The following is an 11,685-nucleotide window of genomic DNA, read 5'->3' on the forward strand; positions in this document are numbered from 1 at the left end:
GATTGATGGATTGAAGGGAGCACTTGAGAGTAGGGTTAGCCTGAATAGTTCGATAGAATAACGATAAGCAACGCGTAAAACGGAAAAACAAGTGTTGGAGGGTCGGACAGCTGGTCGATCAGACGGTTGTCCGATCGAACGGCTTGACCGTTCGGATTGGCATTCCGTTCGGACAGCCTGTCCGGTCGGTCAGTAGGCCGATCGGATGGCTGTTCGAGTGGATTGTTTCTTCCTTTGAGAAGGAGGTGTTTGTGTATGATGGTTTGACTTTTGAAGTTTTCGTTGTAGCATTTTGAAAACATTGAAGTATCTTTACCTTTCAGGTCGATCGATCGAACGGTCCGTTCGATCGGCCAGCTAACCGGTCGGTTAGGTACTTCAGCAAACAAGTTCTTATCAGGATGTCACCTGATCGGACGGTTGTTCGATCGGGTGGCACTCCAACGCGTTGAACATGTTGAAAATCGATTAAGTGTTGAAGCATAGTGTCTCATGATCCGAAGAGTAATTCAGATCAGACGATAGTCCGCTCGAACAGTAGTTCGTTCAATACTAGACTTCATGGAATTGGTCAAGTGAGGGGCCAGGTGCTAGCCGATCGGCTGGCCTGGTCGATCGGCTGATTGTCCGATCGGCTGGGCAGTCCGTTCAGACAGTCAGTCCGATCGGTTAGCATCCTGACCTGATCAGCCTATTCGTCTAACCCTTGGTTGTTCTGATTGTTTGACGTTATATCGAGGTGTTTTGACAACAAGTTGAACCATAGAACCCTCGTTCTTACTTGTTCCTCCTGATCGGACAGGAATCACCCAAATCCGGCCGGTGTACTGTTCGGAACGGAGTTTAACGTTTAACCTGAAGTCGGTGAACCTCGTGGATAGAATCCGGATCTTTAGTCGTGCAACCACCAAAATGATTAGCAAGTCGGCACAAGCTCCGTTTCTATCGGTTTGAAGGCATTGAGGTTAAAAGAGTTGAAAGAAAGTTGGAAAACCATCTTTCAATCCTTTTCACCGAGAAATGTTCAGATCTATGAAAGATCTTTGCTTGTTTATGTGGAAATCGGCTAGATCCAAGTGATTCTTGGTGGATTGAAGCCAAAACATGAAGTTCTTCAAGAACACCATGATGACATCATCCTAGAACACTTGAATCTTGATGATTTCACGGTTAGAAATCAAGATTTGAAAGACAGAAAGGTGTAGGAGTGTGTATAGATCAAGAAAGTACAAGATTTAGGATGAAATCTTACCGGAATCGGAAGGAATCTGAAAAGAAGGGGAGCACGAGCTGGTCGGTCAGAGCTTTCCAAAAGTGGTAAAGATGACAATGACAGGGGTATTTATAGGATGCCAAAAGTGGAAAGGGCTGGCCGATCGGACAGCCTGTCCGATCGGACAGTAGTCCGTTCGGCTGGGCCGTTCGATCGGCTGAGAGCCTAATCGTTCAGCTGCCTGATTCGAGCGTTCGGTGCGACGATTTTTTTGATATTTCAATTTCGATTGCGATTGATGAGAATACGATAGAGTTTCCTATTCAAATTACTTTTAATCCCAACCACTATATCTAACATACAATCGTCTATGTCTCGCGCTGTCTTTTCGTCACCAATAATCATAATTCGATTTTGATTGAGTTCGATTAAGTTTTGATCCGAGTTTCGATTGATTATCTCACATAACATAAAGTAAACATGCACAGGTAACACACAAGGCACACACACATATTAACCCAAAAAATCGCGTAATTCGAGTCTCGAGTTCGATGATGATTGGATTAGCTCGACTATTGATTAGTTGACTTTATCGCATTGTTACTTCCTATTATTCACAGTCGTAAAGCGGTTCGCGTCGATAAATAAACTTCGATTAATTCGATTGTAATTAATTACTCCACATAATACAACTAACGTAAGCATGAACACAAAATAGACTAACTAAGGTCAAAGGAGTCAGTCTTGACTTTGACTTTGACTTTCGGTAACACGGGGTGTTACAGCCTCCCCTTGTTTAGGGAATTTCGTCCCGAAATTAGGCTGAAAGCTGTACATCACCGCGAATCACGTGTGAGAACTTTCTCTCTCTAGACTTTCACTTGAACAACTGCGGGTACTTCGCCTTCATGTCGCTTTCGAGTTCCCAAGTGAACTATGCGCCTCGTTTGCCTTCCCATCGGACTTTTACATTAGGAATGCGCGAGCATCTGAGTTGCTTGGTTTGGCGATCCATGATTTCGATAGGCTTCTCCACGAAGTGTAGCGTTTCGTTTATTTGAAGGTTGTCGAGAGGTACAATTAGATCATGCTCAGCCAGGCATTTTCGGAGGTTTGACACATGGAAAGTCGGGTGGACATTACTGAGTTCCTCCGGTAGTTCGAGTCTGTAGGCGACTTTTCTGATCCTTTCCAAAATCTTAAAAGGTCCAACATATCGAGGCACTAGTTTCCCTTTCTTGCCGAATCTGACCACACCCTTCCAAGGTGATACCTTTAAGAGTACGTAGTCGCCAACCTCAAATTCAAGGGGCTTGCGTCTTTTATCGGCGTAACTTTTCTGTCTATCCTGGGCTTTCGACAAGTTGTCTCGAATCTGGAGGACTTTGTCAGTCGTTTCTTGCAATAGCTCAGGACCGGTTAATTGCGAGTGACCGATCCCATGCCACACAATAGGCGATCGACATCTTCTTCCATATAGGGCCTCAAATGGTGCCATTTGGATGCTGGTATGATAACTGTTATTGTACGAGAATTCGACTAGCGGCAGATATTTGTTCCAATTACCGCCAAAGTCTATGACACATGCACGGAGCAAGTCTTCGAGAGTACGGATCGTTCTTTCAGTCTGTACGTCGGTCTGATGATGGAATGCGGTACTTAGGTTAAGCGACGTACCGAGTACTGCTTGAAACGTTTCCCACAATCGCGACGTAAACCGAGCATCACGGTCAGAGATGATGTCACGAGGCATACCATGATTACAAATGATCTCGTCGGTGTAGATTCGGGCTAATCGTTCTACCTTGTAGTCTTCCCGTATTGGTAAAAAGTGGGCTGATTTGGTCAAACGATCAACGACAACCCAAATGCTGCCGTGACCTGATGACATGGGTGGAAGCTTGGTTATGAAATCCATAGCTATACTCTCCCATTTCCATATAGGGATTGGCGGTTGTTCGAGTAAGCCAGACGGTCTTTGATGTTCAGCCTTGACCCTTGCACAAGTCAGGCATCTCTCGACATAGAGAGCGGTATCCCTTTTCATACCCGGCCACCAGTACTTGTAGCGAAGATCCTGGTACATTTTATCGGCACCGGGATGAATAGAATACTGAGATTTGTGAGCTTCGTCCATTAAAATCTTTCGCAATTCGGTCCGCTTGGGGATCCAAATTCGGTCCAGAAAACAGAAGATCCCATTCAATTTGCTTACAAGCTGAGCTCCATCGTGATAGACTCTCTCCTTCTTCAAGGTGCGTTCATTAAAGCAAGCATGTTGGGCTTCGCGGATGAGGGTTTCGAGATCGTGCTGGGCTTGGGTATTACGAATACTGAGCAAATAACTCCGTCTACTGAGCGCGTCGGCAACGACATTTGCTTTGCCTGGGTGATAACGAATCTCACAGTCGTAATCGTTGAGGAGTTCTACCCATCGGCGTTGACGCATATTGAGTTCTCTCTGATTAAAGATGTGTTGTAAACTCCTGTGATCGGTGAAGATCGTACACTTGGTACCATACAGGTAGTGTCGCCAAATCTTTAATGCAAAAATAACCACGCCTAGCTCGAGATCATGGGTTGTGTAGTTCTTCTCGTGGATTTTGAGCTGTCGAAAAGCGTAGGCTATAACCTTGTCTCGTTGCATGAGGACACAACCAAGGCCAAGGTTGGAAGCATCACAGTAGACAATGAAATCATCGTCCCCATCGGGCAATGAGAGAACAGGAGCATTGCAAAGCTTATGCTTGAGGGTTTGGAAAGCAGACTCTTGTTCGGTTCCCCAAACAAAAGACCTATCTTTATGCGTAAGAGCGGTAAGCGGCACAGCGATCTTAGAGAATCCTTCGATAAATCGTCGATAATAGCCCGCTAATCCGAGAAAAGAACGGACTTCAGACGGGTTCTTTGGTGTAATCCAACTCTTAACTGCTTCAATCTTCGCAGGGTCGACATGGATACCTTGACTATTCACGATGTGACCCAAAAACTGAACCTCTTCTAACCAGAATTCGCACTTGGAGAACTTGGCATAGAGTTGGTTCCCCTGGAGTAACTCGAGAACCAAACGTAGATGTTGCGCGTGTTCGGATTTTGATTTGGAATAAATCAAGACGTCGTCGATGAACACGATGACGAAATGGTCAAGATACGGCTTACACACACGATTCATCAGATCCATGAAAACCGCGGGTGCGTTGGTTAAACCAAAAGGCATAACAACGAACTCATAGTGGCCGTAACGAGTGCGAAAAGCGGTTTTGGGTATATCTTCTTCCTGAATACGTAACTGATGATAGCCTGAGCGTAGATCGATCTTCGAGAAACACGTAGCACCTTGTAGCTGATCAAACAAATCGTCGATGCGAGGTAGGGGGTAACGGTTCTTGATGGTTAACTTATTCAACTCCCGGTAGTCGATAGACATCCTGAACGACCCATCCTTCTTTTTGACGAAAAGGACTGGTGCGCCCCAAGGAGAGGTGCTCGGGCGAATAAAGCCTTTTTCAAGTAACTCCTGGAGTTAGTTCGAGAGTTCCCGCATTTCGGATGGTGCGAGTCGATAAGGGGCTTTGGCTACGGGGTTAGCTCCAGGAATGAGGTCGATATGGAAGTCGATATCACGACTGGGCGGTAATCCGGGAAGATCATCAGGGAACACCTGAGGAAATTCACGGACCACAGGGACGTCTCTGATATCTGTCTTCCTTTTCTTTTCCTTCTCCGCTACTACGATGTTGGCCAAGAGAGCTCTGTATTCCTTGCGGAGATATTTGCTAGCTTGGACACATGACATGAGCTTGAGACCTTTCGAAGCAGTTTCACCGTACACACATAATAAATCACCTTTCGTGAGCGAGAATCGAATCATCTTGTCGAAGCACACAACTTCAGCATGGTTTTCGCGTAGAAAGTCCATGCCTACTACGATGTCAAAACTTCCGAGCTGCATCGGAATAAAGTCGATTGGAAAGATGTAATTGTTGAGCTCGAGAGTACAATCACGAAGAACAGAATTAACGACGACAGTTCTTCCAGTAGCGACTTCAACTTCGAATGACGGGGGAAGATAAGAACGCTTACGACTAAGGAGCTTCTCAAATTCAAACGACACAAAGCAGTTATCGGCTCCAATATTAAACAAACACGATGCATAAATACCATTCACAAGGAACGTACCATTAACCACGTTGTTGTCAGCCTGGGCTTAGCGAGCATTGATGTTGAAGGTTCTGGCGCGTGCTGCTTGTTGCTGTTGCTGGGGCTGCTGCTGCTGCTGCTGTTGGGGCTCTTGCTTCACAACCCTGTTCGGGAACATGTTTGCAAAGTGGTTAGGGTCACCACATGCAAAACAGACTCGAGCATTGATCGTGGGTGCCTGAGCTGCGTGTTGGCCTTGCGGGGCTGGGAGTAGAGCTTGATGAGCAGTGGCCTGAACTGGGGCTTGACGAGGACCATAGCGACAATTGGCAGTAAAATGGCCGTACAAATTGCAATGAGCGCAGAAGCGACAGGCAAGACCCACCAGGTGATGATATGAGCATGTCGGGCAGAGCGGGTGGGGACCTGTGTAAGCACGCTTTGCTGGCGGCGCTTGAGTAACTGGTGCTGGTCGATGATGAGACTGCTGCTAAGCCGGTACGGCTTGCAGAGGAGCAGCAGTGGTAGTGACAGCACAGTTCTTGTTGCTGGAGCTGTTGTTGTTGTGCTTCTTCTTGCGGCGTGATGACTTGGATGGTTGAGCAGTGGCGGTTTCGGCGGTTGGTGCAGTGGTAGCTTGATGCAGAGACTTGGAGGGCTTATCCCAGAAACCAGCTTCTACTCGCTTGTCGTTGATCTCGGCGGCAAGCAAGTAAGTCTCTTCAATTGTTGACGTCTTCGCGGCGTGAACAAAGTCGGCAACACAATCGGGCAGAGATCGAATGTACTTCTTGATGGCCATGTCTGACGTCTTGACTTGATCGGGACAGATGATGCTAAGCTGTTTAAGGCGAGCAGTCAAGGCAGCGTTATCTCCATCCTTCTGCTTAATGTTCCAAAACCCGTCCTCCAGCTTTTGGCGTTCATGGGGAGGGCAGAATTCGTCCATCATGATGGCTTTCAGCTCTTTCCATGTCAGCTCATAAGCTGCTTCATTCCCGCGTTTGTTTCGTTCGGCCGTCCACCAGTCTAGAGCTCGGGACTGGAAGACGCCGGTTGCGTTTAGGGTACGAAGATTTTCTAGACAGCCGCTTTGGCGCAGAGTGACTTCGATGGAATCTAACCATTGAAACATAGCTGTTGGGCCATCTTCTCCGGTGAATTCCTTTGGTCCGCATGCCTTGAACTGTTTAAAGCTGAAAACAGTCTTGGTAGCGTCTTTGGGAGCTTCAGTTCTCGACTCCTTGGAAGATTTGCTGACGTTTTCATAGACATCGCTCACAGCTTTTGCTACTTACTTGGCGATGATAGCAGCAAGACGTCTGTCTCTCTTTTCTTGGCGGTTAAGTGGGGTTCGGTGTCCGGATGACGACATGGTCTGCAACAGACATCGTCGTAGGTCTCAGACACATCAAAATCGAATCTCACCTCACACGTCTACTACTTACTAAAGCTCAGGAACACGTCGAAACACGTATCGCATAAACACATAAGCACATAATCACAGATTCACGTAGTCACAGAAGCACATAAGCACGTAGGGCACAGAAGCACAAAACACAGAAAACACATACGTATTTAATCATAGAGGCAGATAATATCACGTAATCCTCCTACCAACACACAGTAGCACTTACAGTATCCTGACTGCCTTTAAGTTTTGCGAGTATTTGAATATAGCGATCGCGTATAGCATATTGAATAGCATAGTATATTTGTATAGCATGTCGAGTATAGTATAAGCGTATATCGTAGCATAATTTCATCTAGATTTGCAGCTACTTATTACCGTTTTGAGATAGAAGAGCAATGCGAGTCGTGTGTGTCGATCGAAGTGAAAGCAATAATCGAATAAATCTAAAAAATTTAAACACATAAACAGATAAATTCACATAAAACATAGAAAATCGACGAATTATCAGAGTTAGCAGTTGCGGGCTCAGAATCGAAACACATAAAATCGAGAAATAGATTGTCTGCGGCTATTAGACATTGACTACCCAAAGCGATTCGACTATTCTCAATAGACTTGTCGTCACATTTCGACTCTCGGGATCGTGTTTCCGCCTCGATTCTTGGGCATTCAGCACGTATTCCCTAGGTCATACTCGTGAGTTCAGGTCGTTGGAGTCCGTCGAGGCCTTGGTGAGATAAATAAAAGTCGGAACAAGTTGTCAAGGTTAGGGTTTCACCCCTGGCTTAGCAACTTCTTCCTTGTTTTTAGTAAAATAGAGGAGATTATTCATCAAAATATGGATTTCACTCCTGATTTGGTATAATTCTCCTCGTTAAAACAAGCGTCCGTTATTGAAAAATAGTGAAGAAATCATTGATAAAGCAATATTGACCTGGCAACTTAGTCGAGAGTTTGCGGTTTTCACACCTAATCCCGACTTAGTCACTCGTCGTTGTCTGAAAATTCGAGTGCGGTGATGATGAGAATTAGCAGGATATATAGCACATAAGCTTGGTCTGTTGGTTCCTAACTATTGTCTAGGTCTCTAAGACTTCGACCCGGACTAGGTCGAGTCTAGCCTAATTCCCTATAGTTATGGCTCCGATACCAATCTGTCACACCCCAACCGATGGCGGAATCATCGGGGCATAGCACTGAGCGAAATAGATTGTCCAGAAGTTTCCATAACAACTATCATTACCATTCAATTTATATAATACGTTCCATACCGTACCTCAAATTGCAAACAAATTATTACAGATAACATCTAGTCAAATATTCTGTTCCGACAACTCAGATTTAAATATAAAAATTTGTTTATCTATGTCTAGAGACTTAAGCTGCAAGATATACAGACAACTATACTCTAGACTTTTATTCTAGCTTCGCCTTCCTAGCAGATAAGCATTTTAAGTACCTGTCACATACGTTAAAATAAAGTCAATACATAAAATGTGAAGGTGAGCATACAAGTTTGATAATAGCATAATAGAGTTCAAAATAGTTTACGCATAACCAGCACGTACACAGAGGAAAACGAAGCATGTTAATTATCGACATGGATCTATCGATACCAATGACTGCGAGTTGACTGCCCGAGGCAGTTCGCAATACATGATTACCACCGTAATCCATGCAAGTAATTGTCCTTAACAACCCCCGTGTGAACGGGTGCTGAGTCCAAACTATAGTACTATCGTCGTTAAGGCAGGTAGACAGCATTCCACGTGTAAACATAACAACAAGCATTCATTTAGTCACGTAATACATGCGGTAACGGTTAGCGTTTAAAGTAATTGAGTAGTGTGTTCGATTGTGATTTAGAATAAGTAACGTATGTAACATCCAAAAGTGCCAAAAGCAAAAAGGGATCGAGTATACTCACAGTAATTGATGGATTGAAGGGAGCACTTGAGAGTAGTGTTAGCCTGAATAGTTCGATGGCATAACGATAAGCAACGCGTAAAACGGAAAAACAAGTGTTGGAGGGTCGGACAGCTGGTCGATCGGACGGTTTTCCGATCGAACGGCTTGACCGTTCGGATTGGCATTCCGTTCGGACAGCCTGTCCGGTCGGATGGCTGTTCGAGTGGATTGTTTCTTCCTTTGAGAAGGAGGTGTTTGTGTATGATGGTTTGACTTTTGAAGTTTTCGTTGTAGCATTTTGAAAACATTGAAGTATCTTTACCTTTCAGGTCGATCGATCGAACGGTGCGTTCGATCGGCCGGCTAACCGGTCGGTTAGGTACTTCAGCAAACAAGTTCTTATCAGGATATCACCTGATCAGACGGCTGTTCGATCGGGTGGCACTCCAACGCGTTGAACATGTTGAAAATCGATTAAATGTTGAAGCATAGTATCTCATGATCCGAAGAGTACTTCAGATCAGACGATAGTCCAATCGAACAGTAGTTCGTTCAATACTAGACTTCATGGAATTGTTCAAGTGTGGGGCCAGGTGCTAGCCGTTCGGCTGGCCTGGTCGATCGGCTGGGCTGTCTGTTCGGACAGTCAGTCCGATCGTCAGCATCCTGACCTGATCAGCCTGTTCGTCTAACCCTTGGCTGTTCTGATTGTTTGACATTATATCGAGGTGTTTTGACAACAAGTTGAACCATAGAACCCCCGTTCTTACTTGTTCCTCCTGATCGAACAGGAATCACCCAAATCTGGCCGGTGAACTGTTCGGAATGGAGTTTAACGTTTAACCCGAAGTTGGTGAACCTCGTGGATAGAATCCGGATCTTGAGTCGTGTAACCACCGAAATGATTAGCAAGTCGGCACAAGCTCCATTCCTATCGGTTTGAAGGCATTGAGTGTAAAAGAGTTGAAAGAAAGTTGAAAAACCATCTTTCAATCCTTTTCACCGAGAAATGTTCAGATCTATGAAAGATCTTTGCTTGTTTATGTGGAAATGGGCTAGATCCAAGTGATTTTTAGTGGATTGAAGCCAAAACATGAAGTTCTTCAAGAACACCATGATGACATCATCCTATAACACTTGAATCTTGATGATTTCACGGTTAGAAATCAAGATTTAAAAGATAGAAAGGTGTAGGAGTGTGTATAGATCAAGAAAGTACAAGATTTAGGATGAAATCTTACCGGAATTGGAAGGAATCTGAGAAAAGAAGGGGAGCACGAGCTGGTCGGTCAGAGCTTTCCAAAAGTGGTAAAGATGACAATGACAGGGGTATTTATAAGATGCCAAAAGTGGAAAGGGCTGGCTGATCGGCCAGGCATCCCGATCGGACAGCTTGTCCGATCGGACAGTAGTCCGATCAGCTGTCCGATCAGCTGGGCCGTTCGATCGGCTGAGAGCCTGATCGTTCAGCTGCCTGATTCGAGCGTTCGGTGCGACGATTTTTTGATATTTCGATTGCGATTGATGAGAATACGATAGAGTTTCCTATTCAAATTAATTTTAACCCCAACCACTATATCTAACATACAATCGTCTATGTCTCGCGCTGTCTTTTCGTCACCAATTATCATAATTCGATTTTGATTGAGTTCGATTGAGTTTCGAGTTTCGATTGATTATCACACATAACATAAAGTAAACATGCACAGGTAACACACAAGGCACACACACATATATTAACCCCAAAATTCGCGTAATTCGAGTCTCGAGTTCGATGATGATTGGATTAGCTCGACTATTGATTAATTGACTTTATCGCATTGTTACTTCCTATTATTCACAGTCGTAAAGTGGTTCGCGTCGATAAATGAACTTCGATTAATTCGATTGTAATTAATTACTCCACATAATACAACTAACGTAAGCATGAACACAAAATAGACTAACTAAGGTCAACGGAGTCAATCTTGACTTTGACTTTGACTTTCGGTAACACGGGGTGGTACACCTCTGATCTCACTAGGCAATCTCTGGCAATATGTCCTTTGATTTGACATTCAAAGCATCTTCTCGTCCCAAAATTCTGACTTTGGCAGTTAACAGCAATGTGTCCTTGATAACCACACTTGTAACACACTCTGTTATCGTACCATTCACCACTTCCAAACCACACACTTAAATCATAACATTGTTTGGCTTTGTGGTAGTCATCACTCCTCTTGTAAGCTGGATTTGACTTTTGAGCATTGTGGTCAAACCTGCACCACTTATTACCAACTTTTTGTGAGTTTTGATTTTCCAATTTTTGTGGTTTTTTATCACGATTGGATGATCGAACTGATGAGCTTTTATTCTTGTTTTGAACTTTTTCTGAATTTTTAACACTTTGTTTTTGTTCTGCATTCTTCTTCAAAGGTTTCTGTGATGAACATTCACCTTTTTCTGTAGATTGCAAAACAGTTTCTTGAAATTTTTCTTTTAACTTAAAAAATATTTTTCTTTTCTCATCTTCATCATCAGTTTTCTCATCACAATCTTCAATTTTGACTTTGTCAAAATTTGTGACATTGTCACTTGTTGGAACTGAATTGATCGGTTTTGGACAAAGATGATTCAGAAATTCTGACGATGTCACAAAACTTTTTTCTTTTCAAGCTCATCAATTTTATTTCTTGCACTCTCAGCTTCATTTTCAAGCTGAGAGATTTTCTCAAGATAAGAATTTATACTTTTTCATTTTCAACTTTATTCTTTTCAAGAACAAATTTTTCATTTTCTAAAACTTTTATTTGATCTTGAAATTTTATTTCATTTTCTTTCAAATTTTTATTTTCAAGTTTTATCCAAAAATCTTCATTTTCTGAAGCTTTTATTTTGCTTTCAAACTCTTTTTTTTTCTTTTAAATTTTTGATTTCCGATGTCAAACTGTCAACATCTCTCAACAGTTTGACATTTTCAGATTTTGATTTTTCACAGTTTGAGCACATCCCAAGAATCTGTTTATCATCA

This window comes from Helianthus annuus, chromosome 16 (assembly GCF_002127325.2).
Source record: "Helianthus annuus cultivar XRQ/B chromosome 16, HanXRQr2.0-SUNRISE, whole genome shotgun sequence".
Classification (NCBI taxonomy): Eukaryota; Viridiplantae; Streptophyta; class Magnoliopsida; order Asterales; family Asteraceae; genus Helianthus; species Helianthus annuus.